We start from the raw sequence: 13259 nt of genomic DNA, 5'->3' as shown, positions 1-13259 counted from the left end.
TAGGCTGTGGGACCTCAGGACCATCATTATAGGCCTATAATCCCTCGTTCTTTACCAAGTAATTAAATATTCTTACTCGATCGATCCAGCTCAGGCTCATGGTAATGTTAACTTTATTATGAAGTTCTTACCAGCAGATTGTATGTGTATGTAAAAACCTGAATTATTGTTCAAACAGAAGATCTATACCTGTTTGAAAAAAAACCCCAACTTTACCTAAAGTTATTTTCATACCTTTTAATGGATGGTCAGGTGGCCTGTGGTAAAACACTTGCATTTCACCTAGGCAACGAGGTTCAATTCCCGTATCTGGCTAGAACAAGTATGGGACCAGAAGAGGTATGGGACCAGAACAGGTATGGGGCCACCAGAACAGGTATGGGACCAGAACAGGTGTGGGGCCACCAGAACAGGCATGGGACCACAACATGTATGGTACCAGAACAGGTATGGTACCAGAACAGGTATGGGACCAGAAGAGGTATGGGACCAGAAGAAGTATGGGACCAGAATAGGTATGGGACCAGAATAGGTATGGGACCAGAACAGGTATGGGGCCACCAGAACAGGTATGGGACCAGAACAGGTATGGGACCAGAAGAGGTGTGGGACCAGAACAGGTATGGGACCAGAACAGGTATGGGGCCACCAGAACAGGTATGGGACCACCAGAACAGGTATGGGGCCACCAGAACAAGTATGGGACCACCAGAACAGGTATGGGGCTACCAGAACAGGTATGGGACCAGAACAGGTATGGGACCAGAACAGGTATGGGGCCACCAGAACAGGTATGGGACCACCAGAACAGGTATGGGACCACCAGAACAGGTATGGGACAACCAGAACAGGTATGGGGCCACCAGAACAGGTATGGGACCACCAGAACAGGTATGGGACCAGAACAGGTATGGGGCCACCAGAACAGGTATGGGGCCACCAGAACAGGTATGGGGCCACCAGAACAGGTATGGGACCACCAGAACAGGTATGGGGCCACCAGAACAAGTATGGGACCACCAGAACAGGTATGGGGCCACCAAAACAGGTATGGGACCAGAAGAGGTATGGGACCACCAGAACAGGTATGGGACCAGAAAAGGTATGGGGCCACCAGAAGAGGTATGGGGCCACCAGAACAAGTATGGGACCAGAAGAGGTATGGGACCAGAAGAGATATGGGGCCACCAGAACAAGTATGGGACCAGAAGAGGTATGGGACCAGAAGAGGTATGGGGCCACCAGAACAGGTATGGGACCAGAAGAGGTATGGGACCAGAACAGGTATGGGACCAGAAGAGGTGTGGGACCAGAACAGGTATGGGGCCACCAGAACAGGTATGGGACCACCAGAACAGGTATGGGGCCACCAGAACAAGTATGGGACCACCAGAACAGGTATGGGGCCACCAGAACAGGTATGGGGCCACGAGAACAGGTGTGGGGCCACCAGAACAGGTATAGGGCCAGAACAGGTATGGGACCAGAAGAGGTATGGGGCCACCAGAACAGGTATGGGGCCACGAGAACAGGTGTGGGGCCACCAGAACAGGTATGGAACCAGAACAGGTATGGGACCAGAACAGGTATGGGGCCACCAGAACAGGTATGGGACCAGAACAGGTATGGGGCCACCAGAACAGGTATGGGGCCACCAGAACAAGTATGGGACCACCAGAACAGGTATGGGGCCACCAGAACAGGTGTGGGACCAGAACAGGTATGGGGCTACCAGAACAGGTATGGGGCCACCAGAACAGGTATGGGGCCACCAGAACAGGTATGGGACCACCAGAACAGGTATGGGGCCACCAGAACAGGTGTGGGACCACCAGAACAGGTGTGGGACCAGAACAGGTATGGGGCTACCAGAACAGGTATGGGGCCACCAGAACAGGTGTGGGGCCACCAGAACAGGTATGGGACCAGAACAGGTATGGGACCAGAACAGGTATGGGGCCACCAGAACAGGTATGGGACCACCAGAACAGGTATGGGACCACCAGAACAGGTATGGGACAACCAGAACAGGTATGGGGCCACCAGAACAGGTATGGGACCACCAGAACAGGTATGGGACCAGAACAGGTATGGGGCCACCAGAACAGGTATGGGGCCACCAGAACAGGTATGGGGCCACCAGAACAGGTATGGGACCACCAGAACAGGTATGGGGCCACCAGAACAAGTATGGGACCACCAGAACAGGTATGGGGCCACCAGAACAGGTATGGGACCACCAGAACAGGTATGGGACCAGAAGAGGTATGGGACCACCAGAACAGGTATGGGGCCACCAGAAGAGGTATGGGGCCACCAGAACAAGTATGGGACCAGAAGAGGTATGGGACCAGAACAGGTATGGGACCAGAAGAGGTGTGGGACCAGAACAGGTATGGGACCAGAACAGGTATGGGGCCACCAGAACAGGTATGGGACCACCAGAACAGGTATGGGGCCACCAGAACAAATATGGGACCACCAGAACAGGTGTGGGACCACCAGAACAGGTATGGGACCAGAACAGGTATGGGGCCACCAGAACAGGTATGGGGCCACCAGAACAGGTATGGGGCCACCAGAACAGGTGTGGGGCCACCAGAACAGGTATGGGACCAGAACAGGTATGGGGCCACCAGAACAGGTATGGGACCAGAACAGGTATGGGGCCACCAGAACAGGTGTGGGGCCACCAGAACAGGTGATGGGCCACCAGAACAGGTATGGGACCAGAACAGGTATGGGGCCAGAACAGGTATGGGACCAGAACAGGTGTAGGGACCATAACAGGTATGGGACCAGAACAGGTGTGGGGATTACATGCTCGACTATATGTGTTTTCCCCAGGTACTCCGGGGTTTCTTTCCACAGTAAGATCCCTCATTCACTTCCATCCCTGTTAAACAAGCATGATTAATATAAGTTGATATAGCTTGTTTAGCAATTGTTGTAAACATTTGAACTTGATATATTATTGATAATAAGAAATCAACATGTTTTCTTTCCATATTTCTCAGAATACTTCAGACCCGTGTGTAGTTATTACCATTGCTTGCAGAACCCTTTGAGATTGAGGCAGTTTGAATTGATATTGAGGTTGTTTGAAATGTCTCCCTGCTGCTATTGATTTTTTGCTATGTTTGTCCAAATCCTGACAATCTTTTCGTACTCTATGATTGGCTTTTAAAATAGTTATGAATTTTAATATCTCATAAATATGTTCTAAACAGCCTTTGGCCCCTTGTGATCATTATTAGAATGGACCAGATCAAAAGAACATTAGACTAACTACCAGGGTGAAGGGATGGAAGCATTGGAGTGATTCAACATTACATGGTCTAAGGTATTGACCAGGCAAACATATATATATATGAGAAAGAATAATGTCAAATCAAACTACTAAAGCAGATTTTGGAGCTGCATTTCAACCAATCAAATTACTGGCGACAAATTTAACCAGATTATTTCAACCTTGCACATCTGATATCAATGTGTTCAAAATGCAAATATTTACAAGAAATTTAAGTTTTTTTTAGTGTTCACATTTCCCACCACAGATCGAGAACATTATGACAGATATACAGATTGTAGGTGTAGAGCGATGTGTCTTAATTATGACAGCTGTTACTTCACCCAAGATATTATAGATGGTACAACATCTGGCTGCATTGATGTAGATATACAGATTGAGGCAGGACTAGATATTATCTTCCTGGTACTTGATTACAATTCTATATACTGGTAGTACAGTGTACAGTTAGGACTTAAAAATATACTGGTAGTACAGTGTAGAGTTAGACTTATATATACTGGTAGTACAGTGTAGCGTGATGACTGATATATACTGGTAGTACAGTGTAGTGATGACTTATATATACTGGTAGTACAGTGTAGAGTTAGACTTATATATACTGGTAGTACAGTGTAGAGTTAGACTTATATATACTGGTAGTACAGTGTAGAGTTAGACTTATATATACTGGTAGTACAGTGTAGAGTTAGACTTATATATACTGGTAGTACAGTGTAGAGTTAGACTTATATATACTGGTAGTACAGTGTAGAGTTAGGACTTATATATACTGGTAGTACAGTGTAGTGATGACTTATATATACTGGTAGTACAGTGTACTGATGACTTATATATACTGGTAGTACAGTGTAGTGATGACTTATATATACTGGTAGTACAGTGTAGAGTTAGACTTATATATACTGGTAGTACAGTGTAGTGATGACTTATATATACTGGTAGTACAGTGTAGAGTTAGACTTATATATACTGGTAGTACAGTGTAGTGATGACTTATATATACTGGTAGTACAGTGTAGAGTTAGACTTATATATACTGGTAGTACAGTGTAGAGTTAGACTTATATATACTGGTAGTACAGTGTAGAGTTAGGACTTATATATACTGGTAGTACAGTGTAGAGTTAGACTTATATATACTGGTAGTACAGTGTAGAGTTAGACTTATATATACTGGTAGTACAGTGTAGAGTTAGACTTATATATACTGGTAGTACAGTGTAGAGTTAGGACTTATATATACTGGTAGTACAGTGTAGAGTTAGACTTATATATACTGGTAGTACAGTGTAGAGTTAGGACTTATATATACTGGTAGTACAGTGTAGAGTTAGACTTATATATACTGGTAGTACAGTGTAGAGTTAGACTTATATATACTGGTAGTACAGTGTAGAGTTAGACTTATATATACTGGTAGTACAGTGTAGAGTTAGACTTATATATACTGGTAGTACAGTGTAGAGTTAGACTTATATATACTGGTAGTACAGTGTAGAGTTAGACTTATATATACTGGTAGTACAGTGTAGAGTTAGACTTATATATACTGGTAGTACAGTGTAGAGTTAGGACTTATATATACTGGTAGTACAGTGTAGAGTTAGACTTATATATACTGGTAGTACAGTGTAGTGATGACTTATATATACTGGTAGTACAGTGTAGAGTTAGACTTATATATACTGGTAGTACAGTGTAGAGTTAGACTTATATATACTGGTAGTACAGTGTAGAGTTAGACTTATATATACTGGTAGTACAGTGTAGAGTTAGACTTATATATACTGGTAGTACAGTGTAGTGATGACTTATATATACTGGTAGTACAGTGTAGTGATGACTTATATATACTGGTAGTACAGTGTAGAGTTAGGACTTATATATACTGGTAGTACAGTGTAGAGTTAGACTTATATATACTGGTAGTACAGTGTAGAGATAGGACTTATATATACTGGTAGTACAGTGTAGTGATGACTTATATATACTGGTAGTACAGTGTAGAGTTAGACTTATATATACTGGTAGTACAGTGTAGAGTTAGACTTATATATACTGGTAGTACAGTGTAGTGATGACTTATATATACTGGTAGTACAGTGTAGAGTTAGACTTATATATACTGGTAGTACAGTGTAGAGTTAGACTTATATATACTGGTAGTACAGTGTAGTGATGACTTATATATACTGGTAGTACAGTGTAGAGTTAGACTTATATATACTGGTAGTACAGTGTAGTGATGACTTATATATACTGGTAGTACAGTGTAAAGTTAGACTTATATATACTGGTAGTACAGTGTAGTGATGACTTATATATACTGGTAGTACAATGTTTAGTGATGACTTATATATACTGGTAGTACAGTGTAGAGTTAGACTTATATATACTGGTAGTACAGTGTAGAGTTAGACTTATATATACTGGTAGTACAGTGTAGAGTTAGACTTATATATACTGGTAGTACAGTGTAGAGTTAGGACTTATATATACTGGTAGTACAGTGTAGAGTTAGACTTATATATACTGGTAGTACAGTGTAGTGATGACTTATATATACTGGTAGTACAGTGTAGAGTTAGACTTATATATACTGGTAGTACAGTGTAGAGTTAGACTTATATATACTGGTAGTACAGTGTAGAGTTAGACTTATATATACTGGTAGTACAGTGTAGAGTTAGACTTATATATACTGGTAGTACAGTGTAGTTAGACTTATATATACTGGTAGTACAGTGTAGAGTTAGACTTATATATACTGGTAGTACAGTGTAGAGTTAGACTTATATATACTGGTAGTACAGTGTAGAGTTAGACTTATATATACTGGTAGTACAGTGTAGAGTTAGACTTATATATACTGGTAGTACAGTGTAGATATAGACTTATATATACTGGTAGTACAGTGTAGAGTTAGACTTATATATACTGGTAGTACAGTGTAGAGTTAGGACTTATATATACTGGTAGTACAGTGTAGAGTTAGACTTATATATACTGGTAGTACAGTGTAGATATAGACTTATATATACTGGTAGTACAGTGTAGAGTTAGACTTATATATACTGGTAGTACAGTGTAGAGTTAGACTTATATATACTGGTAGTACAGTGTAGTGATGACTTATATATACTGGTAGTACAATGTAGAGTTAGGACTTATATATACTGGTAGTACAGTGTAGAGTTAGACTTATATATACTGGTAGTACAGTGTAGTGATGACTTATATATACTGGTAGTACAGTGTAGAGTTAGACTTATATATACTGGTAGTACAGTGTAGAGTTAGACTTATATATACTGGTAGTACAGTGTAGAGTTAGACTTATATATACTGGTAGTACAGTGAAGTGATGACTTATATATACTGGTAGTACAGTGTAGAGTTAGACTTATATATACTGGTAGTACAGTGTAGAGATAGACTTATATTTACTGGTAGTACAGTGTAGAGTTAGGACTTATATATACTGGTAGTACAGTGTAGAGTTAGACTTATATATACTGGTAGTACAGTGTAGAGTTAGACTTATATATACTGGTAGTACAGTGAAGTGATGACTTATATTTACTGGTAGTACAGTGTAGAGTTAGGACTTATATATACTGGTAGTACAGTGTAGAGTTAGACTTATATATACTGGTAGTACAGTGTAGAGTTAGACTTATATATACTGGTAGTACAGTGTAGAGATAGACTTATATATACTGGTAGTACAGTGTAGTGATGACTTATACATACTGGTAGTACAGTGCAGAGATAGGACTTATATATACTGGTAGTACAGTGTAGAGTTAGGACTTATATATACTGGTAGTACAATGTAGTGATGACTTATATATACTGGTAGTACAGTGTAGAGTTAGACTTATATATACTGGTAGTACAGTGTAGTGATGACTTATATATACTGGTAGTACAATGTAGTGATGACTTATATATACTGGTAGTACAGTGTAGTGATGACTTATATATACTGGTAGTACAGTGTAGAGTTAGACTTATATATACTGGTAGTACAGTGTAGTGATGACTTATATATACTGGTAGTACAGTGTAGAGTTAGACTTATATATACTGGTAGTACAGTGTAGAGTTAGGACTTATATATACTGGTAGTACAGTGTAGAGTTAGGACTTATATATACTGGTAGTACAGTGTAGAGTTAGACTTATATATACTGGTAGTACAGTGTAGAGTTAGACTTATATATACTGGTAGTACAGTGTAGAGTTAGACTTATATATACTGGTAGTACAGTGTAGAGTTAGACTTATATATACTGGTAGTACAGTGTAGAGTTAGACTTATATATACTGGTAGTACAGTGTAGAGTTAGACTTATATATACTGGTAGTACAGTGTAGTGATGACTTATATATACTGGTAGTACAGTGTAGAGTTAGACTTATATATACTGGTAGTACAGTGTAGTGATAGACTTATATATACTGGTAGTACAGTGTAGAGTTAGACTTATATATACTGGTAGTACAGTGTAGAGTTAGACTTATATATACTGGTAGTACAGTGTAGAGATAGGACTTATATATACTGGTAGTACAGTGTAGTGATGACTTATATATACTGGTAGTACAGTGTAGAGTTAGACTTATATATACTGGTAGTACAGTGTAGTGTTAGACTTATATATACTGGTAGTACAGTGTAGTGATGACTTGTATATACTGGTAGTACAGTGTAGTGATGACTTATATATACTGGTAGTACAGTGTAGAGTTAGGACTTATATGTACAAAGGTAGGATTCTGATGAATAAGTGTACCATGTACAGCCAGGACTGGTACATGTGTACCATGTAGAGCCAACAGGTTTCTTTTGTGTATCAACAATTAGCTCCAGCTGTTGCAGCTTTAAACATCAGCCACCAAAAATCCTATCAAACTTTTTCTCATCATTGGTAAAGTCGAAATTGCGTTAAATCTACCATAGGCTGTTATCAATAAAGATGTGTCTGTAGCATAAACAAACAATATACAACCTTAATATTTTCTTGATAAACCAGTACTGATTCTTACTGCCCCTCCCAGCTATGTGTGTTGTCTATACAGACACAAGTGTAATAGAAAATTGATCTTCATCTTATATTTTAGAAAATCCATATTAGGTTTCATGGTGTATATATAATACATAAAAACTGTCAGCTTGATGTTTGAAGAATAGTGTTTGAGTATGTTATTGTAATATGTTATTTTCTCCCTAAATTGCAATAGTTAATTTTGCTATTGAAGCATTTAATAAAAGTATTCAGAAATAATACAAATGTATTACATAGGAAAATTAAAAATTTGTAATATTTATAACCCATGGATTATCAAAAACTTCAGAACACAAAAAATATCAATCTGGAGAAAGAACACAAAAAAGGACTGGTTCATTTAATTAAACAGCTCTTATCATTATATAGTATCAATAAAAGTTTTAAACATGTGGTGGTGATTTGGACTGTTGTAAGACATTTAGGTGAATAGGCTGTTGTAGAAATATGGATATGGAAATGTCATTGTAAGTTTTTACTGTAATGTAGCTCAGACTCTAGGTGTTATAATACTAAAAGTCATGTACTTATGTAATATTGCTAACAGTATAATTCTACAGTGCACACTAAATTTCTCGGGCTAAGTTTTTTGTTAAAGATTTTATTGGTAAGCACCATAAGCGCAGATATCTTGAAGTTGAATATTTCACATTATTGTGATCATACAGGAAGATTGGGCATTGGGCAAGGCTTTGAGATCATGTACAGGTAAAAGCAATATGGGCAAGGCTTTGAGATCATTGTGATTTTACTAGAAGTTAGAACAATGTACAGGGCTTTGGGATCATTGTGATTTTAGTGGAAGTTAGAATAATGTACAGGGCTTTGAGATCATTGTAATTTTACTAGAAGTTAGAACAATGTACAGGGCTTTGAGATCATTGTGATTTTACTAGAAGTTAGAAGAATGTACAGGGCTTTGAGATCATTGTGATTTTACTAGAAGTTAGAACAATGTACAGGGCTTTGAGATCATTGTGATTTTACTAGAAGTTAGAACAATGTACAGGGCTTTGAGATCATTGTGATTTTACTAGAAGTTAGAACATTGTACAGGGCTTTGAGATCATTGTGATTTTAGCGGAAGTTAGAACATTGTACAGGGCTTTGAGATCATTGTGATTTTAGTAGAAGTTAGAACATTGTACAGGGCTTTGAGATCATTGTGATTTTAGCGGAAGTTAGAACATTGTACAGGGCTTTGAGATCATTGTGATTTTACTAGAAGTTAGAACAATGTACAGGGCTTTGAGATCATTGTGATTTTACAGGAAGTTAGAACATTGTACAGGGCTTTGAGATCATTGTGATTTTAGTAGAAGTTAGAACATTGTACAGGGCTTTGAGATCATTGTGATTTTAGTAGAAGTTAGAACATTGTACAGGGCTTTGAGATCATTGTGATTTTAGCGGAAGTTAGAACATTGTACAGGGCTTTGAGATCATTGTGATTTTACTAGAAGTTAGAACAATGTACAGGGCTTTGAGATCATTGTGATTTTACAGAAAGTTAGAACAATGTACAGGGCTTTGAGATCATTGTGATTTTACAGGAAGTTAGAACATTGTACAGGGCTTTGAGATCATTGTGATTTTAGTAGAAGTTAGAACATTGTACAGGGCTTTGAGATCATTGTGATTTTAGCGGAAGTTAGAACATTGTACAGGGCTTTGAGATCATTGTGATTTTACTAGAAGTTAGAACAATGTACAGGGCTTTGAGATCATTGTGATTTTAGTAGAAGTTAGAACATTGTACAGGGCTTTGAGATCATTGTGATTTTAGTAGAAGTTAGAACATTGTACAGGGCTTTGAGATCATTGTGATTTTAGTAGAAGTTAGAACATTGTACAGGGCTTTGAGATCATTGTGATTTTAGCGGAAGTTAGAACATTGTACAGGGCTTTGAGATCATTGTGATTTTACTAGAAGTTAGAACAATGTACAGGGCTTTGAGATCATTGTGATTTTACTAGAAGTTAGAACATTGTACAGGGCTTTGAGATCATTGTGATTTTAGCGGAAGTTAGAACATTGTACAGGGCTTTGAGATCATTGTGATTTTAGCGGAAGTTAGAACATTGTACAGGGCTTTGAGATCATTGTGATTTTAGCGGAAGTTAGAACATTGTACAGGGCTTTGAGATCATTGTGATTTTACAGGAAGTTAGAACAATGTACAGGGCTTTGAGATCATTGTGATTTTAGCGGAAGTTAGAACATTGTACAGGGCTTTGAGATCATTGTGATTTTACAGAAAGTTAGAACATTGTACAGGGCTTTAAGATCACTGTGATTTTACTAGAAGTAAGAACAATGTACAGGGCTTTGAGATCATTGTGATTTTAGTGGAAGTTAGAACAATGTACAGGGCTTTGAGATCATTGTGATTTTAGTGGAAGTTAGAACATTGTACAGGGCTTTGGGATCATTGTAATTTTACTGGAAGTTAGAACATTGTACAGGGCTTTGAGATAATTGTGATTTTACTAGAAGTTAGGACAATGTACAGGGCTTTGAGATCATTGTGATTTTACAGGAAGTTAGAACAATGTACAGGGCTTTGAGATCATTGTGATTTTACTAGAAGTTGAACAATGTACAGGGCTTTGAGATCATTGTGATTTTACAGGAAGTTAGAACATTGTACAGGGCTTTGAGATCATTGTGATTTTACTAGAAGTTAGAACAATGTACAGGGCTTTGAGATCATTGTGATTTTAGTAGAAGTTAGAACATTGTACAGGGCTTTGAGATCATTGTGATTTTAGCGGAAGTTAGAACATTGTACAGGGCTTTGAGATCATTGTGATTTTACTAGAAGTTAGAACAATGTACAGGGCTTTGAGATCATTGTGATTTTAGTAGAAGTTAGAACATTGTACAGGGCTTTGAGATCATTGTGATTTTAGCGGAAGTTAGAACATTGTACAGGGCTTTGAGATCATTGTGATTTTAGCGGAAGTTAGAACATTGTACAGGGCTTTGAGATCATTGTGATTTTACAGGAAGTTAGAACATTGTACAGGGCTTTGAGATCATTGTGATTTTACAGGAAGTTAGAACAATGTACAGGGCTTTGAGATCATTGTGATTTTACTAGAAGTTAGAACAATGTACAGCCAGGGCTTTGGGATCATTGTGATTTTACAGGAAGTTAGAACAATGTACAGGGCTTTGAGATCATTGTGATTTTAGTGGAAGTTAGAACAATGTACAGGGCTTTGAGATCATTGTGATTTTACAGGAAGTTAGAACATTGTACAGGGCTTTGAGATCACTGTGATTTTAGCGGAAGTTAAAACAATGTACAGGGCTTTGAGATCATTGTGATTTTACTAGAAGTTAGAACATTGTACAGGGCTTTGAGATCATTGTGATTTTACAGGAAGTTAGAACAATGTACAGGGCTTTAAGATCACTGTGATTTTACTAGAAGTTAGAACAATGTACAGGGCTTTGAGATCATTGTGATTTTACTAGAAGTTAGAACAATGTACAGGGCTTTGGGATCACTGTTATATTAGAGTCAGTCTTATTGAAGAAGTGTTTGTAAACATGCCAAATGAATTAACTTGATTTGGTACTGCTCAATGTTGTGAGTGTAAACAGGAATGATTTGCCTGATGCAGAAGATTTTTATTGACTTAACTCACAGACTTTACCAATGTATAACACAGTTTACAAAGTAAGGCTAACAACTAAGCCACTTTAGTGGTGACCTTGTACAAGGTTATACAGACTCACTCACACATTTTAGTCATTGGCTTATTTCAATAGTTAACAGATTACTCCATTTGTAATGTATTAAGAGGTCCAGGCATTTGAACTTAGCAACAAACGATATCTACAAATATGTGAAGAATCTACTGGAGTACAAACAAACAAAAACAGACTCTCTATGTTCTTGATTTTACAGGTTTTGCCATTTCACTTTCGAAGACGAATAAAACTGCACAGTAGGACCTTGGATGAGGATAATCATAAGATTCCTTGATGGGAATGGGGATCATCACAAGGGCCCTGGAAAGTAAGAAAAAATAGCAATGATGACAATTGTCTTTGAAGGTCAATAAGACACCTATTGATGATAACGATTGTCTTTGAAGGTCAATAAAACATCTAGTGATGATAACGATTGTCTTTGAAGGTCAATAAGACAGAATCACGATGATAACAATTGTCTTTGAAGGTCAGTAAGACAAAATAGCTATGATGACAATTGTCTTTGAAGGTCAGTAAGATAGAATAGTGATGATGACAATTGTCTTTGAAGGTCAGTAAGATGGAATAGTGATGATGACAATTGTCTTTGAAGGTCAGTAAGATAGAATAGTGATGATGACAATTGTCTTTGAAGGTTAGTAAGATAGAATAGTGATGATGAAAATTGTCTTTGAAGGTCAGTAAGACAGAATAGTGATGATGACAATTGTCTTTGAAGGTCAGTAAGATAGAATAGTGATGATGACAATTGTCTTTTAAGGTCAGTAAGACAGAAAAGCGATGATGATAATTGTCTTTGAAGGTCAGTAAGACAGAATAGTGATGATGACAATTGTCTTTGAAGGTCTGCACCAGAAGGATGAATGGTAATGAGGAAAATCTCCTGTAATGGATGTGGGACAGAATGGGATCATACTTGTCCTTGAAGAGATGTAGAAGGACGTTATTACTAGAACATTACTATAGATGTGGTAGTTAGCTGTGTAGAGGTAAGAACTTTTTTATGTACAGTTAATGAATCCACATGCAGCTGTTGTTGATGTACTGAAGTGTACTTAATCTCCTGCAATCTTGGTACAAACTACGTCTGAACAACACAGAATTATCAAAACCTAGGCCACATACATTTTCATTAGATGCTGGACAG

Source organism: Pecten maximus, chromosome 5 (genome assembly GCF_902652985.1).
Source record: "Pecten maximus chromosome 5, xPecMax1.1, whole genome shotgun sequence".
NCBI lineage: Eukaryota > Metazoa > Mollusca > Bivalvia > Pectinida > Pectinidae > Pecten > Pecten maximus.
This window is presented reverse-complemented; position numbering follows the sequence as displayed.